The 14,447-nt window shown below is 46.4% G+C and overlaps 1 long non-coding RNA gene across 1 annotated transcript; it reads right to left on the bottom strand.

Annotated features, from left to right (window-relative positions):
- LOC110404784 lies at positions 272-4,890 on the bottom strand. Its single transcript, XR_002442491.1, has 3 exons — positions 1,808-4,890; positions 1,183-1,254; positions 272-914 (listed from the first exon to the last, which is right to left on the bottom strand). It is a non-coding gene; the product is annotated as an uncharacterized LOC110404784 (long non-coding RNA).

The raw sequence follows: 14,447 nt of genomic DNA, 5'->3' as shown, positions 1-14,447 counted from the left end.
TTGAAGAACAAATGTCAGACAGAGATGCTTGCTGCAGGTGTGCAAGCTGCCGAACCTGCAGCCTGTCCCAGGTGGGTGCTTGACCATGAAATTGACCATGAAATTGACCATGAAAGGTGAATCCATTGTTTACCATGCAAATTAGTAGCCCAAGAATGCTTATTTAAAGGTTATTACAAAGCCTTGAGGGATGTGTGCCTGAATGGAAGAAAATTCAAGAAGTCATGGGGTTTTTTTTTTTAGATTATTTAGTACAAAATTATTCCTAATATTTAAGATAATTTCTGAGATGTGCATTGAATTAACAAGGGAGTTGAAGTTTTAATATAACTCAGTGTGAAAATAGCCTTCGGAATTTATTTTATTCAGAGATTTTTGCATCAAAGGTCTTACAGCTATTAATTTTCAAACCTCCAGGTTTTAATGGCAAAGTAAGAAATAATAGCTCTAAAGTTCCCTTGAAATACTTCATAAAATTCTGCTCTTTAAAGAACTAAATGGCTTTCAAATGCCATCCACTGCTTCAAAGAACAGTATTCCTTACAATATTTCTATACAATATTTCTATTCAGTTTTCTACACTGTGCACAGCTGACTCAGAAGATGGGCGACATCAAGGTATTGACATGCTCCAACAAAATGCCGGACTCACACTCTACCAAGTACATGACAGAGTAGAAGTTTAAATGCAACGCTAAGTTAATTTGACGTTACAGAAAGTTACTTGGAAGACTTCTGTGTTCCCTATTCTGTCACTAACTAATGTAATTATTCAAGCTACTCATTGCCTTGTATGCCAGGCCTCGGGAGGCTGAGCAGAGCAGGTCAGTGGGCATGTGGAGTTGCAAGAAAACAAGAAGGATCCTTCATTGGCGAGGTCCAGGAGGGAGTGACTAAGTCTAAGCTGGTTACACCTGTTGAGCAGAAAAGTTATCAGTGAACATAGGATAACTTAAGCAGGCAAGGGGCACAAACTTGGTGCATCCAGAATGGTTATCAGGGAGAGAGAAGTTCCTCCTTGGATGCTGCCAAAGAAATAGAAAGATGAGAGAAAAACGTCCTTCTGTGCTCCTTCTTCCCATCCCAGCACTGCAGCTCAGGACTGGGGGCCAGGGGCATGGCAGTGCCTCGCAAAGGAGCAGCACGAGGACAAGCATCGCTCCGCACTGCGGGGGAACTCACCTCCATCTCCAGTGGGTGAGCCTGCTGAAAAGGCACCTCCCAGCTCTCACTCTTACTGCAGAGTCTAAAAAACTTAAAAAAATAATGGGATGAGTCTTCTGCGTGGCACAGGAAGCCACCACGGATAAGCCAGATTTTGGTTTGCAGGAAGCGCCGAGCTGGGTTCAGGCACTGCCCGAGGGGCCAGAGGGCAGCGCTGAGCAGCAGCTGGAACCACAGCTCCAACCTCCATACCGAGTGCTGCTAATTGCAGATTCAGGCATGCCGAGGATTAATTGCCAGCAGGTGTCAAAGATAAGAAATTTCTCTCTGATCTGGGCAGGGGGTAACTTGGTGTATTTTCTGCTTTTGTTCTGTTCTTACCATTGTTCATTAGAACATAAAATGAGCCTTTATGTGAAGAAATTGGATAAATAATTTTGCTGTCGCTAGAAAAGAAAAAAAAATAATTTGTCAGTGTAAGACTTCAAAGGGCAAAAATTGTTAATTAGGAAATTGCTATTTGAAAAAATACAATTGTGGAGGCCGGGTAGTTCTTACAAGCTAGCCTGCAATTTTACAGCCTGTCTGCATTAAAGGGTTGTACACAATATGCCCCAGCAATTTACTCGGGCTCCTCACCTACCTGCAGAGAATGAGTGAATTTAGACAATGAGCAGAGCTGGCAATTGCCAGGACCCTCCCTGTCATCATCAGTTCTTTGTCCACATGGTTTGGGGTTGAGCTGGTGGCTGCCCTGCTCTCTCCGTCACAGAGCATGGATCCCAGCCTGGAAGCTGCATGCATGTCAGCTGGATGGAGCAGGAGCTCCTGCTGCCCTGGCTGCTCTTCATAATGGCTGCAAAGGTAAGCTGGACCCAATGCAGGTGCTAACTAATTGCTTTAATTAGGGAACATCTCATGGAGAGCAAATGGAGAGCAAAATGAGCAAATATCACTTAGAAAGTGATTCTCCCTGACCCCCATATACCTAAATTACCTTTTCGATGTTGTCTTTGTAGGGAATGCAAGGAGAATGTTTTATGTAAGTGTTTGTTATGTGCAGGGCATTTACTCCCCTTGGAAAGTGAACAAGCTTGCATTTGATGGGGCACTCTAGGAGCTCCCATGAAGAGAATTACTGCTGAGAAGTAGCACTCTGTAAATTCATGCCTTAGTTTGCTCCCTGTCCAGGTGGATAAATCCAGGTAGAGCTACTAATTAGCTATTCCTAGGCACAAAGATACTAATTGAGTCAGGCTGCTGCTGGTTTGCACAGTCAAACCCAGCATCACAACAGGAACAGCCAAGATAGAGAGGAACAGCTCAAAATGGAGTGACTCTTGCAGGTTCTTAGGACATGTACAACGTACATCATTGCAATCAGTAGATGAGAAAGAAAAGCCCTGGCACCACTGTAATAATGGCAAAGCATATGGTGCAGTCAGAAGGAATTAACTACATGGTAAGTGTCAAAGCTGGCAGATTGAAGCGTTCCAGTAGCTTCCCTACAGGAGTTTGCAGCAATAGATGTTGTCACTAGGGGTGGTTTTCTGATGTAAAAAAAAAAAAAAAAAAAAGTGTTGTTGGGTACTCGGAGTCATAAAATAAGATGGCCCTAGGAATTCAGCCATCATCTTGAACAGCAGCTGAGGCACAGTCATTAACTTCTACACAGCATTTAGGTTGGTGAAAATGGAAAAAATGAACCTTTTGGGTTTACTGAAACAAAACCCCAAAAACATGGCCTGTAGCCTTGCATGCCTTTGCAAGCATAAGGCTGCCAGCCCACACACCCCATAAAAAAGCCAACATTTTGTTTTAAATTAGCACCCAACTTCTTGCCAAAGGAAACAGAAGAAGCAAGCCAGCCATCTGAGTTTCTCTGTCTCTGATCTCCCAACGAGCCACTTCGGCTAAGCATCAAAAGCAAATGCCTGTAAGGAAGGACAATTGTTCAGTGCAGAGGAAACATGCTTACTGTATGCATCTGCTGAACAGTAAGCCTTGACCAGCCGTCCAACAAATGAGATCCCTGTGCTTTTTGCATGCCTTCTGCTAAAGAAGGGCTGTACATCTTTGAGCATTGTTTCTGATTTCTGAACCTATCAAATGCTGTGCCTCCTGCCTTTCTCCAGTTTCCCTTTTCCCCATAACTGTCACCATGAGCACTTGCTAAGTTGCTAGCAATGAATGAGTCCATTGTGTCCTGAGATACCAAGGAGTGGTCTTTGTTATTTTACCTGTACTAAAGCAGTTTGTTAATGGCATTATGGAAATCTTTTCATTTTAATTTCAGCTTTAAAGTGATTGGGGGCGAATTACAGCTCAAAGCAACATTTTTCTTTACTTGTTCATTTATTCCCTAGAAGAATGGCACTTAGAGGAGTGACCCCCTTTGAGTGTGCTGAGCAAGACGTTTCTCTCCTGAAACAGCAAAAACTTGCCTTTGGTCTTTGCTAAGTCTCTGTATCCATTTTGGACCATGTCAGTGCATATAATACAGAGAAGTAATAGCAAATGCGACTGACTGAAGCGTAGAGAAAGCTACAGTGGGCATTTCTCATTTTGACAGCTGTCCTTGACATCATGTTCATCAGTCTTCTCCAAGCCTGAGTAATTCCTCTAGCAGAAATCGCGTAGAGCCCGCTTTCCTGAACAGCAGAAGATCTAGGTTTCCATCTGCACAGGTTTATTTTCCTTCCTTGCAGTAAAAGGAACATGCATTCAAGCGGAATTTGAAGCCGGTGGCAGGAAATAAGGCAGCCAGACCACGTGGAGGTGACTGGGGGAGCTATGAAGGTGCGAGCAATGGATGGAATAGTAATGAGGGAATTAGATAAAGAATGGGGAATATGTAGTGTCTTGAAGAGTAAAAGATAAGGAAGACACAATGTCCAGTGAATGTCCCGGCAGCAGTTTCCCAGCAACAATAAATTCTGCTTGCGATAGGGCAGGCTGAGAAAAAGCAGGGGCTCGATGGCTTTCCAATCCCTGCCAAAACCACGCGGCCAGTGATACCACTGCATAATGTTCAGTACAATGTGTAAGACTCTCATAGGTATGCATGACTTCGATGCGGCAGCTACTGCCAAGAAAATTATTCGGAGAGAGAGAAGTTGACAGACAGTGCTGATGATCTGTGCTAGAGCTCTTTGAAGAGGTGTCCGTCTGCTGTAACCGTTAATTTGACTTCCAGTTCAGCTGGAAATGCTGACAAAGAAGCCATGTTGTGAGATGGGCGATTTGAGGGGCAGGCTTCCTGCATAGAAGTGGTGTTGGCCTCCTACTTGTCTGTTACCAAGATGCGGGAATGGGATGCCTTGTTGCCACATGGATCAGTTTGTCAATGTAACGGGGCCTTACAGATGAAAATAAATGGGAATTTCCTATGGATGAGCATCTGTGTGGCAGTAAAGAGTATCAAGCAGAAGAAGGCTCGTGTGTTTTTTGAAGTGAAGGAGAAATGAGGTTCATGCAGGTACAGTTAGGTATTCTGCCAGTGTAAGGTGAGGAAGCAACAAGTGGTCGGATGTCCCAGAGCCAGGTGACCTACACTGGGAAATGCTCCAGCAGGTTGTGCTGCTTCCACAGCAGCTTTGGGGGAACACTCAAATGCCATCTCTCCTTCTTGCAGCATATTTAAATGGAAGTTCACTGTCCTCCAGGACACCTGGATTTGGCAACCAAACCCGCAGCAGTGAGGAAGGACTCAGCGGGCAGACCCCCACGGGCAGCACTGGAAGATCGCGTGCAGGTACAGCACTACGTGTAACAAAAAGATTGGAATTTAAAGCAGCAGAATTATGTTTTCCTTTGTTCTTATAACGATTTCAATTCCAAGTATGCAGATTTTTTTTTTCTTCTTCTCCAAATCTGTAATCAGCCTTTGCCAGAAATGAGAAATGGATTGGTTTTTCAGCTCTGCTGTGCTCCAGGTCAGCTTGATAACATAGGAAATGGCAGACTAATGACAGTTTAACACCAATTAACAGACCACTTTATAATAGATTAGCATTCTGAGTCTGTTGAATTGATAATTACAATAATTAACTCTCTGAGCTTGTATGCGCTTCTGAACAGAAATTTGGTACCTTTGTTTGTGCTGAAGAAGCAAATGCACAGAGCAGACAAGGATCGTGTCAAGTACTACAGTCACTCATGATCATAAGTTTGTTAAATCTGGGCTTGCTCTTGAAACACACTTTGCAGGTAACCCCCTCCCAAGTGGAAGTGACTATAGAAATGACTATTTCAGTTTTAGCTAAGCACAGTGCAGAACCTGAGATATAACATATTCCTGTAGTTCAAACAAGCTGCAAAAGGCATTTGTTCTGCTGAACAGTTCTTCTCATCATTGCTTTGGGATCCCTGCTTTCAAACTGACGGATTTTCTATGTATTCAGGTCATATCTCCAATGCGTGGTACTCATAGCTGAAGTGAGATTTTCAAATATACACTTTCCTTTTGGGAAACAAATGGCGAGAAGTGTTTTGCAAGAGGCAGGTGCATTCTGATGCTTATGGGGAGACATTTGAAAGAGCCACCATTCCAGTGTGATCATGTCCCCTGAATTCCTTAGGAGAACTCCCTTTGCTCTGTGTCCCTGAAATCCAAGTGTTGCTGCCACGGTGACTTTTTGTAGATGGTTTATGGGCAGCTGCTGGCAGCCAGGTGGTGTGACCGTGGTTATACGTTTTCCCTGGGGAGAGGGTGCAGAGCACGGAGAGGTCAGTAGGACAGTGGCTTGCTGGTTCTTGTGACGGGTAACCAGGTCTCTGGCCATGTTGTGTTGATGGGTTCGTGGTCACAAGGTCTCCTTTGTCACTGCTGGGTTACTGTTGACTTTGTAAATCTCATTTAACTTCATCAGCCTCTGCTCTTAAATACTGTGAAATCTCTTCATGCCCAGGGCCTCAAGCTGTGCCCAGGAGAGGGTCAGGTTGGATTAGGAGCAATTTCTTCTCCAAAAGAGTGGCCAGGCACTGGCATGGGCTGCCCAGGGAGTGGTGGGGTCACCGACCCTGGGGGTGCTCCAGAACCGTGGGGATGTGGCACGGTATGGGCGGGCTGAGCTTGGGGTCCTAGAGGTCTTTCCCAACCTTACTGAATCTATGATTCTAAGGGGAGCTTTATTTATGGGTATTTCTTAAATCTGTGGGCAGGGCTAACACAGCAGGGGGACTTTGCCAACGCAGCCTGTTTGTTCAGCCCTGCGCAGATTATCCAAAGAAGGCACTTGATGCGGGCAGCACCAGCTCTGGAGAGCAGCGTCCCAAATCCCACTTCCTCTGCTGGTGCCATCCAGTATGGTGAAGGAGCCGTAGTCTGCCTGGCCTGGCAGTGGGGAAAGAGATTTAAGAGCAATGTGGATTCTTATACTAAAAGTGTATTGTTTGGATGGTACGGATGGATTGTTTTTGTCATGCTGCGCTGTACCGGGATAATTGGATGTGTGCAGGGCATGGTGACAAGCCGGGTGACAGTGGGTTTGTCAAGGAGCTAAACAAGGAGCTGGAAGGCACGGGCTGCTGTTAAAAGCTGTCAGCATCTCCCTTTACCCCAGCAGAGCTCACGTCCCCTGTTCTTGACATTTCAGACAATTGCACACGCAGTGCACATCGCTGTTCTCATCTTGTTTGAAAACAATCTACCGGAACAATAATGAGGCAAAATGATAAACATAAGTGGCATTAATGATACTGCAGTTGTAAATAGAAAAAGCCTTGGCTTTTCCCAGTAATGGCTCACTGGGGTTTGAGCATTAGGAGGGACGATGCCGTGAGCTGGGCTGGCTGCAGGAATTGGTGCAGAGGAGAGCAGGTGGGGCTTACAGAGGAATTTCCCTGTGGAACGAAGTCCCCTGCTGTGCAGTGGCTGGTGACCTCCGGGCTGGTGGTGGGGAGAAGCCCCCACTGCAGGGGCTTGTGTTTCCAGAACACAAAGATGCTCAGGCTTTCTAAAACCTACAGGTGGGAGTTTTTCAGTCCACGAATCCCTCTGGAAAAATTTCTCGTTTGACCATCTTGGCAGAAAAAGATGGGACTGGTGAGAAAGGCTGGACTGAAGTAAGAGAGTGGTGACGTGGATATAAGGTGCCTTCAAAGAGCCCGTGTCGCAGGGCTGAAGGCAGTGCTGAGCTAAATCAGCTGGAAAGGAGTCCTTGGAAGGAAAAAAGGAGTAATGAGTAAAGTTGACAAGGGTTCCAAAGTTCCTCAGTCAAGAAGGATTACTGATGCTGTAGGAAACCTCTGCCTTGTTCAGAAAAATATAGATTTGTTTTCCTTCAATATCAGAGCTGTTGTTTTAGCATTACTAAAGAGCTACGTTTTCTTTTTTCCCTCTTCCTCCACATTACAGGGCACTCTCTTTCATCGCTCTTCAACACAAGGCAAACACTGCTCATCCACTTAAAGTATAAATAAGCGCTGCAGTGCACGCTGTGGGTGTGGAACAGATGTTTGAAGGCACAGCTGTGTGGCACTCCCATTTTTAGTCCCTCTCAGATTTTTATTCCAGTCTCTCTCTACAGTTACATTAAAGACAGTCCTGTCCCCAGCGTGCCCCCCCAGCCCTCCCTCACCCACCTGGGCCGGGTCCTCTGGTCAGGAGAAGCAGAGGCAGCAGAGCTCAGCTCTCACAAATGATCTGTCATCTGTGTGTGTGCCATATAGCAAATATTGCAATGGCTCCGTGTCTGTTTCCTGGTGAGTGCGAGAGGAGGACGGCTTTCAGGCCTCTGAGAGGGTCCTTGTCTGTGATCGAGAGCCTGCAGACAGGGCTGTGTTTCTAACAAACGTCTTCATCATACTTAACATTCAGTAGAGTAAAAGGAGAATAATGAGCACTGCAGCTATCCCAGGTTAGTAATTACCACCGTCATTATTAATTTTCCAGAGCAATCCCATCAAATGAGTCATTATTATCTCAATTCCTTAGCCAGGACTGATTGATTCTTTCTCCCTGTTGTGCCTAATTTCATATAATGTCTGAGAATAATATAGGACTATGGAGCCAGTGTAATTCTAGCACAGAATAATTCTAAATAACCAAATCCCTTGCCTACAGCATTTTTAGATCTGATGCTTTATACTTCTTAATTGAAATAAATACCCTCGTTCAAAGAAACCTCACGTTACATTAAAGATGGTTATAATTACGCTAGAGGAAGAAAAATGATATTAGAAGTGATTCATTTTAGTGTATGTTCCATAAACAAATCCGTCACTGTCCTTCATTCAGACCTTCCCGGCCAGTTGTCTCCATCCAATGCCGTGCTGAGTGAGCCGAGCCCATCCAGCAGCACTGGGATGTGGGGCTGGGCACCCCGCTCCCACCCGGCCCGTGTGGGGCAGGAACCTCGCGTGCTCCAGAGCAGCCCAGTATTCAGCTCCTGCCACGTCCCTCTCGCCATCAAAGTCACCAGAATTCAAGATGAGGATTTACATCAGCCTGGATCTGGTCTGGATGTTCAAGTGTGACATCTGTGTTGGCTCCTAGCAGGGTGTTGCAGAAGCAGTGTGGAATAATCTGGAGTGGGTGCTGATGATCTTCCTCGTTTCACAGTATTCATCTTAGCGTGCCACAGTGAGTAGAAATGGAAAAACTGTTTTCTGGGAGAGAACATCTTGTCAGCATCTGGTTGTGTGGGTATGTCTTGGCTGAGATGCTAAATGTTTGCTACAAGAAATGATGGCGTCTACAAGAAGGACATTGAGGTGCATGCCCAGAGAGGAGCAACAGAGCTGCACAGGGTCTGGAGCACAGTCCTATGGGCAGTGACCAAGGAGCTGGGGTGCTTTGGTCTGGAGAAGAGGAGCTCAGGGGAGACCTCATCACTCTGTACAACTGCCTGAAGGGAGGTGGGAAGGATCAGCCTCTGCTCCCAGGTAGCAGCGATAGGATGAAAGGATGGCCTCGTTGCACCAGGAGAGCGTCGTGTTGGACATAGGAAACATTCATTCTCCAAAAGTGATTTCAATATCTTGGCCGTGCAGCATTCATGTATTTCTACAGGTCACTTCTTGAGGCAGATCTGCTTTAGTCCGTTACTGCTGAATTAAGAAATATGCATTTGTCTAGTGTGTGAAAGCAGAATTTCACTGTGCGCTTAGAGCTGTTCTTAGCCGTGTATTGAAATCCAGCAGGAGCGCGTGCTGCAGGATACGCTCCTGTGCCATCTTCTCAGAAGCATTTCTGCTGTAAGTTCCTGCTTTTTTCTTTCCATAAGGATGCAGCCAGCAAGAAGCAGCTCAGGTGGTAGATTGACATACTGATTTTTCTTGATCACAGTAAATAAGAGTACCCTGTTTATGGTACTTATCACTCGAGACGTGTACTAGGTTTGGGATGCTGAAGCTAAAGCAAAGCAAACCTGGAATGAATGACAGGGTCCTCCTGGGCGCGTGGAGTGCTCTGTGCAGTCATCAGGAGGTGAGCGCGAGCTGGGGAGGCTGCTGTGGCCCAGAATGAGAGCTGAGTTCTGCCCGAATCCAAACGTGTGAGCAGTGCATCTGAGGTCAGAGAACAGAAGGACTGCGGAGAGGAAAGGTTTATAGGTACAGCAGGGCAAGGAGGGCAAGGAGTGCGGCAAGCTGGCTCATTAAAAAGAAGAAAGGGGTTGATATTACCAGAAAATCTGAATATAAGTTAAATGCAACTTCTTATATACAACGAAGTTTGGAGATGAACTCCATGTTTTCATAATGAACGTTACTTTATGGCAGCCTCCATATGCTACCTCTGGTCCTGTTTAATATAAATCATAACAAGTGTGTATCCTAAAATGCATTATTGTCCTTTTATGGCCACGTAGGGCTGCTGCTCCTTCCAGCTGTGATTAATTTTTTTAATGGTTCCCCCTAGAACCTGAAAAATAATTAAAACTAATGAATACTCCGCAGTGGCAGTAAAGGGATGAGAGCGCCGCGTCCCTTCGCGCTTCCCCGCTCTGATCAAACCCGGGCTCGGAGCTGTGACACTGCCACATCGTGCCGCGCTCCGACCGCCTCCCGAGAGCCAACGATGGCTCTGGGGAAGGTCGTGATTGAGAGCTCTCTTTGTTTCGCAGGGATGGCGCTGAGAGGATAGAATTAAAATGAGTTGAAGCAACGCTTGTTTCTTAGCGCGGTCGGTTTAACAAATTAACCTAACGTGTACAAGATTTCAAGATGGAGAGAGATATTTACTTATTTGTTTTACCGTTCTCACGGCACCTGGCTTTGAGATTATGTATATTCCATGTAATAGGGCTGGTTGGACCACTTCAGGCAAACAGTGCTGGCCAGGGTAGCCCCACACCATGCAGCCCCAGAGGCCGATGGACAGCAGCTCTGAACACAGCGTGCCGTCAGCATCCTCCCTTCAATCACGTGCATGCACCTGGGCATGCTCTTGGCTGAAGTTACTGTGAGTTTTGCAGGTTGGTTTTGCAGCCTGAATGTCCCAGTGGCTTTCCCAAACCATGTTCCCCTCCTTGGTGCTGGTGTAGAGTGCAGCCGTGCCGGGGAGCAGCACGGGGCCTGCAGCACTCGCCCCTATGACTGCTCAGCTTCATGTGGACTTGGCTGAGGAGCTGAAGGTCATAACATATTATTCCTTTACTAGAACAGGCTTGGGCACAACACTAAGCAAATAGCAGGGATAGCCAAGTGTCACCCAGCATTTAGGAAGACGATGGCCTGATGTTGAATTCTGCTTTACTATCTTAAGCATTACACCTTCCCTTTTTCTTCTATGCCTTATTTTGGTTCATCTCTGATTATAAGAGTTTTAGCAGTTTAACTTAACCTGCTCTACAAGGAAGGGAGAAGCAGAGCATTAGGAAATTGCTTTTTCCATTCTGAAGATATTGGGGTTTAAATAATTTTAAAAATAAGTGTATAAAAAAAGTCATTGAAGTCACTGTCGTGATACCGCTAGGTGGCCAGGTTGGTCTGTACTCCTTATTTAAGCAACAACAACAACAAACTAACTAAAAAACCCACGCTGATAACCCTAAAGTTAACATTTGCTGTGCTGGTTTTACAGTGGGCCTCCATCCTGTACAGTTATACAGTATCATGAGCTAAAGTGAACCACATCTAAACTGTTGTGGCATATAAAAACAGCAAACAAAGGAAGGCAGCTTTTTTCCCTAACCCCCCGAGATTTATTCTGACAGTTTGCAACTCGATGAAATGGATAATGGAAGTCCCTTGTCACAATAACTCAGTTTAAATGTATTGTCAGATTAATAGACTCAGTTATCCACTCTTCCAAGGAGAAAAACGACTTGTGGTTTCAAATCATGCCCTCTCTCATAGCATCCAATCAAATTAACTGAGCAGTCCAAATTTAGACTCCCAGCAGAAGCTAGGCTCTTTATGCACTGTGCCATAAAAATGAGCTTATTTATCTGCTTTTAATGCTGGCCAAATGAATTCCACTTGCCACAGCAGGGCCTGCTGGTGGCCATGCAGCTGGTGACTGCGTCTCATGGAGCCGTGCGGGGTCACCTCGGTGCAGTGCAGTGTCACCGTGTGGTGTCACCACTGCTCCTGACCTTCCCATCAGCTCATGGGCACCTGAGCCTCTGACTGAACTGATGCTTAAAAGGATAAAAGCTCCTCTTAAAGGGCTGCAGGGCTGTATTTTCTGCTGCTTTGAACTGCTGCGGGGGAGCAGTGCTTTACAGCTGGTGGGGAGCTGGCTCGCAGACTTGCTGCGGAGGTGGTAAGGCGTTCTGCAGGATTTACCATGGCCAGTTCCCAAAAATGCCTACGTTCGGCTCTCCTTGTCACAGAATCATTCAGATGGGAAAAGACCTTTAAGATCATCAAGCCCAGCTGTCCTTCTGATCCAAGGGAGGATGTATACCGTGTCTTGTCCCTACCCTGAATAACCCTATGCAAGAATTTCCCCTTCTATCCAAGGCAACAGGTTCTCTCTGTGCTGCACCAGGTAGGCAATGAGGGCAGCTCCTTTTGGGCTGCAGGGGCTGCAGGCACAGCAGTGCTCTCCCGGCCCCCGGAGCTGTGGATTTGCAGCAGGTTGGTTAGGGTTTGGGGTGAACATATTCTATTCTGCATGCTCTCAGAAAATAAATCTGAATGTTCATCCCCACAGCCCATCGCATGCGGTGTGTGCATAAGAAGCAATGCCATTTATCAGTGCATCTGCAATGAATTCTCCCAGTTTACATCTGGAGAGAGGCAAACTGTTGGCTTTAATAGCTGCAAGCTCCTCTGATCCGCAGTCACTGTCTGGGAGATCTTTTGATCTGACAAAGCATTTGCGGAGCGCTGCACGGCTCCTTCGTCAGCCTCTTGGGAGGAATCCTGCTGTCAGGCTGCAGACGTAGGCCAAGTGAATGGGCAATTTTGAAGTCTAAACCTCTTAGAGATGGAGGTGCTCGTAAGCAGCAGTTTACCTGCCGTTGCCTCTGGCTCTGCTCGCTGCCTCTTGTGAGTTAGTGCGATAGCTCGCATTTCCTCTGCAGATAGTCACCAAGTTTACTTGCTAGAATCTCATCCTCTTCTCTTAATTAGGCATTTTCATGCAATGAACCATATGGAAGCCAATGAAAGAAGTGTTGATGTGCAGCGCGGATGGTGATTGATAAAGCTGGCAGATGGGTGGATGGATGGCTTTGGAGACTGGATTTTCTGTTAGATTTCTTTTGAAACTAAGTAAATAAGATGGATAGAACTCGGTGGCAGGGAGGATGTGCAGCAGGGCTCCTTCCCTGCACTGTCAACAATTGTTTGGGTCAATGCCTCCCCCTGCAAACAGCTCACATTCTTCTGTTTCACAGAATACTTTGAGTTGGAAGAGACCTTAAAGCCCAATCAGTTCCAACCCCTGCAGTCATCTCCCATAGACCAGGCTGCCCAGGGCCCCATCCATGGCCTTGGGCACCTCTAGGGATGTGGCACCCACGCTTCTCTGGGCAGCAGTGCCAGGGCCTCACCGCCCTCTGAGCCAATGTAGAATGTCACTCTTCATTTTCAGTTTTTCTTTTTTCCCATTTCCCATATGTCTTCTTTCTTCTGCTTCCGATGGAACTTCCATCTTCCATTTCATCTCTTCTTTGCACATCTCCATTGTCCTCCCATTTTCTTCAGAATGCAGATAATCTCTGACTATTTGGGACTTTTCCCAACAGAGTAACAGAGTTGTCATTGTGATGTGGTCTATGATACGAATTCCTGCATGCAATCCTGTATGTACTGATTTAGGAAAGCAACTGAGGAGCACGCATTCAAAAGCAGATTTGGGTTTGAGTGCTGTTCCACACAGTTTCTAGCCGTCCTTCTCTCTTGTTCTGTCATTTTGCAAAACTTCCCCTAGACCCAGTAATTCCCAGGGACACCTGGAAGCTTTCTCCATGCAGCTGCATGAGCACTGAGCGCCATGGCACAGACAGCGAAGGCAGCACTCGTGTGACCCTTCCCTGACTGGCAAAGCTGCTGAGCACAGCATAACCCCAAGGCACACTGGAACTCTTTTACTTTAAACTACAGTGATGAAACAGGAGAAAAGCCCAATGAAGCAAAAGCTCCTGTCCTTTTATTTTTGCTCTTAAAATGTAAAAATAATAGAAGCACCCGCTGCCTGCTGGGCTCGTTAAATAAGTCCTTTTATTTTCATAAATCACTGCGGTAGAATCTGAATTATTTACTCGGCAAACTTGAGGCGACATTGATCTCCCCTCTCCTGTTGCTCGGAGCCCATTTCTGCGTCGGCTTGGGAGCAGTTTCCCTCCTGCCTTTTGCTGGGGCCACCCGGGCTCCCCAGGCAGGTCCCACCCCCAGTGGCTGCAGGGCGGCTGCAAACTTCAAAAGCTGCCCGGAACGCCGGCCCCGCACAGCGATGCTGCCGCTAAATTATGCATCAGCGTGCAGCAGATCAAACACCTCCGCATCGTGCACTTGTGGGTCTTTGGCAAAGCACTAAGAACCTCAGCATTTCTTCCTTGGTAATACGCGGGGCGGTCGTTCTGCACGCTGGAGACTAATGCTATCGGCGCATGGGAGGGGTGCACGTGTAATTTTTTTAAGCGAAGCACTTCAATCAAAGCTTCATTCTGCTGTAAACCCAATTAACTTCCATCTCTGCCAAGTCAGCTCGGCTGTCTGCAGAACTGTATGAATAATTGCTACGCTCGCTTTTCTTTCCATCTAAGAAACGCCACGAGGCTTTTGTTACCACCAGACAAACCCTCTGCGCTTGTCTCTGAGGTTCCAGCCAAAGACGTCTGCTCAGAAATGGTAAATGTGTTTGAATAGAGTTCTGTGTGTGCAGA

This window comes from Numida meleagris, chromosome 11 (genome assembly GCF_002078875.1).
Source record: "Numida meleagris isolate 19003 breed g44 Domestic line chromosome 11, NumMel1.0, whole genome shotgun sequence".
NCBI classification, from domain to species: Eukaryota; Metazoa; Chordata; class Aves; order Galliformes; family Numididae; genus Numida; species Numida meleagris.
This window is presented reverse-complemented; position numbering and strand designations above follow the sequence as displayed.